General features: G+C 47.4%; 1 long non-coding RNA gene across 1 annotated transcript; it reads left to right on the forward strand.

Annotated features, from left to right (window-relative positions):
- Positions 1 to 617: 617 nt before the first annotated feature.
- Positions 618 to 1,173, forward strand: LOC144299104 (uncharacterized). The gene is made up of 2 exons (XR_013365884.1): positions 618 to 904; positions 1,017 to 1,173. It is a non-coding gene; the product is annotated as an uncharacterized LOC144299104 (long non-coding RNA).
- Positions 1,174 to 4,005: the final 2,832 nt, after the last annotated feature.

Consider the following 4,005-nt stretch of genomic DNA (forward strand, 5'->3'; position numbering starts at 1 on the left):
GGTCCCTACTCCAGTGCTTACTGAGGACCATTGACACTAAGGAGCCTGGTCCTGGGGGCTGGGCCCTGTGCTCCCTGCTGGGGACTCAGGCCTGGCAGAGATTTCTGAGGGATGTCCAGTGTATAATCCTCTACAATGCACACGACAGCTTCTACCCACAGCCTGGAAAGCGTGCTCCCTGGTCCTCAGTGCTGAGGGAACTTCTGGGAGAAGAGGACTCTCCAAACAGAGAGGAACCAGGTAAGAGGAAAGAAATCAGCCTCCTGCACAGAACTGGCCATGTGTCAATGTGGACTCATCCCTGCTCTGGACGTGATCCTCATCTATGTGATTCTACAAGAGACATCACCTCAGTCCTGTCCCATGAACAGCCCTGGGATCTGTGGACAGGCTCACTATGTGGAGCATGAATAGGGAAAAATGTGTCCTGTGGGGATGGGAGGCCACATAAGGGGACATCTGTCCTGGCCCTAAGGAACTTGACATTGGGCAGTGTAATGAGGAGGCAGGAGTTATCCCTAATGGACTCGTGTCACTATGTTGTACAATGCTGTGTCTAGGCCTAGACCCAGGGAGCACCCTTCACATGTTTCTGAGGGATAAGGGTTGATCAGAGCAGAAAACCTGCCACCTGATACTGCCTGTGTCAGGGCTCATAGCTGGGACCTCTGCACCCCTGTCCCATGCAGCCCCTCCCAGCCCTAGCCCTTTGTGTCTTAAGACACAGGGACTAGGGTCTTATTTGCATGGATGGCCCCTCCCTCTCTCAGAGGTTGAATAGGGGAAGGGAGAGATTAGAGGAGGTCTGCTCAGCTGTGGGTCCCCAGAAGGCAGGATCAATCACTGATGACCTCCAACATGGCCTGGTCCCCTCTCCTCCTCACACTCCTTGCTTACTGCACAGGTGACTGGATATGGGGAAAGGGGAAGGGATCCTGGGAGGGCACATGGGCTCTAATTTTTCCCCTTTTCTGTAGAAAAGAGCATCACCCTCTCTGTGTCTCTCCCCCTTGCAGGGTCCTGGGCCCAGTCTGTGCTGACTCAGCCGACCTCAGTGTCGGGGTCCCTTGGCCAGAGGGTCACCATTTCCTGCTCTGGAAGCACGAACAACATCGGTATTGTTGGTGCGAGCTGGTACCAACAGCTCCCAGGAAAGGCCCCTAAACTCCTCGTGTACAGTGATGGGAATCGACCGTCAGGGGTCCCTGACCGGTTTTCCGGCTCCAAGTCTGGCAACTCATCCACCCTGACCATCACTGGGCTTCAGGCTGAGGACGAGGCTGATTATTACTGCCAGTCCTTTGATACCACGCTTGATGCTCACACAGTGCTCTGGGCCTCGGGGGAAGTGAGACACAAACCTGCCATCCCCACTGTGATGGGGCTGCCGGTGCAGTCCTGAAAGTTTGGCCAAGTCAGTGCTTCTTTGTTTGTTTGATATAAACAGGCGTCTGAGACCCCACCTCAAGGAATTTATCTATAATTTTTCCACATTCTCTTAAACTTCTCCTTGAAGCCTGTACTTGGGATCAAGATATTGTATGATTTTCTAAAATTGAGTACCGACTCCTGGGTGCCAAGGTCAGCTGCCCTGAGGACAGAGTCCATGACAGGTCAGGGCAGAAACAGGGACTCTGAATCCAGCTCTGAGTCAGGGCACATCAGGAGTGTCCAATATGTGTCCTGCTACCAACAGCTCCATGAGTGGGCAATCAAATCCTCATGTATTATGATGGCTTGACCTTCTGTGGACCCTGGTCCATTCTCTGCCTCCATGTCTGGCAGCTCTGGCTCTCTGGCCATTGCTGGGCTGAGCCAGGAGGATGAGGTCATGCTTCACTTCCCCTCCAGTGACAGCATTTCAAGGATCACATAGAATCTCAGGTCCTTGAGAACGGAGACCAGAAACCCCTTTGTCATCTGCTGGGAGGGGGAGGCCCCAGCAGCTGCTCTGTCTCAGTGTGTGGCTCCTGTGTCTGCTATTCCTGTTGCCAACATGGGTCCAAGTCCATGCAGGGCTACCACCTGGGTCTCAGTGCTACTCCTTCCCTTGTGACCCCAAAGACATTCACTGTATCATCTTCCTAGAAAAAGGCCTCAAAGAAAAAGAAAGGCCTCAAAGGACACAGAAAGGTCATCTCCCCTATCAGGTTGTGATACAGGGTCTCTTTCTGCTGAAATACATGGAATGGGCATGGCAGGACCAGGCTGATCACCTCCCACCTGACCTCTGAGGAATCCAGGATCTCCATCCTTGGTCATTTAGCTATTTCTAGAAGTTTCCAGACTCATGGAATCCTCTTACTCATCTTCAATATGATTGCCTGTTCTTTTTGCTCATTGAGTGATTGCTTCTGTCACTGATGCACCAATTCCAGAGTATCTATGTCTGAATCATAGATTTGGATCTTCTGACATAACTCCCTTTCCATTCTCATCAATGCTGAATCCTAACCAGGATTTTTTTTTTGTTCACTTGCATTCTCTAATACTTGAAGAAAGATGTTGAGTTTATTTATTTAATTTTAAAGATTTTATTGATTTATTCATGAGAGACACAGAGAAAGATAGAGGCAGAGACACAGGCAGATGGAGAAGCAGGCTTCATGCATGGAGCCCAATTTCTGACTTGATCGTGGATTTCAGGATCATGCCCTGGGCTCAAGACAGGCGCTAAACTGCAGAGCCACCCAGGGATCCCCAAGATGTTGAGTTTAATGGTATTTAGGTCACATTTGCATATTCCTGAAATGGTAGAAATGTCTTCCCCCCCACCTCCCCATTAGCTATTTTCCTCGGTGTGAGACTGAGTTTTATGTGTCTGGGAGAGAGTATGTCATCATTGTAAAATTTCTCTGTTTCTATTTATGTGAATTTTATGAGGACTTTGCTTTCACATAGACAACAGTTCTTTCTAGGTCTAGCGAGATCATGTAATTTGATTCTGTTAATTCATTAGTATGGCTGTTGCTAGAGCAATTATCTTTATGAAAACCCACTGCATATCTATCATAATTCATAATGGTTATAGGGTCTGAATATATTAGTCTGACAACGCAATCTCACTGTTCATAATTTATTTAGAACACTTGAATCACTATTTCTTTTTTTTTAGTTCACGATATTCTGCAATCTCTCTTTTTCTGTACTCTATGTGTCATGTGTATGTATCCCTATTGTCTTCATTTCCATAAGAGTTTAAAATTTCCATTGTTTTAAATTTCATGTATATATATATGACATTTATTTTTAGAGAGACAGAGAAAGGAAAAGAATGATTGGGGGAGAGGCAGGGGGAGAGGGAGTGAGGGAATCTCTAGCAGACTCCCCACTGAGTGATGAATCTGACATGGTGGGACTCGATCTCATGACACTGAGGTCATGATCTGAGATAAAAACAAGAATCAGACAATCAAACGCTTTTCTGGCTAGAACCATGGAGGGTGCAGAAGAGAAGAAAAAGAGGGTTCCTGCTGTGCCAGAAACCCTTAAGAAAAAGTAAAGGAATTTCACAGAGTTGAAGATCAAGCATCTGAGAAAAAAGTTTGCCCCAAAGATGCTTCAAAAGGCAAGGAGGAAGCTTATCTATGAAAAGGCTAAGCATTACTACAAGGACTCCAGGCAGATGTACAGAACTGAGATGCGAATGGCAAGGATGGCAAGAAAAGCTGGCAACTGCTCTGTGCCTGCAGAACCCAAATTAGCATTTGTCATCAGGATCAGAGGTATAAGTCAATCTGAGAAGGACAAACATTATATGTTCTCATTCATTTGGGGAATATAAATAATAGTGAAAGGGCATATAAGGGAAGGGAGAAGAAATGTGTGAGAAATATCAGAAAGGGAGACAGAACATGAAGACTCCTATTCTGGGAAACTAACTAGGGGTGGTGGAAGGGGTGGAGGGCGGGGGGTGGGGGTGAATGGGTGACGGGCACTGACGGGGGCACTTGACGGGATGAGCACTGGGTGTTAGTCTGTATGTTGGCAAATTGAACACCAATA

This window comes from Canis aureus, chromosome 27 (genome assembly GCF_053574225.1).
Source record: "Canis aureus isolate CA01 chromosome 27, VMU_Caureus_v.1.0, whole genome shotgun sequence".
In the NCBI taxonomy this organism is placed as follows: domain Eukaryota; kingdom Metazoa; phylum Chordata; class Mammalia; order Carnivora; family Canidae; genus Canis; species Canis aureus.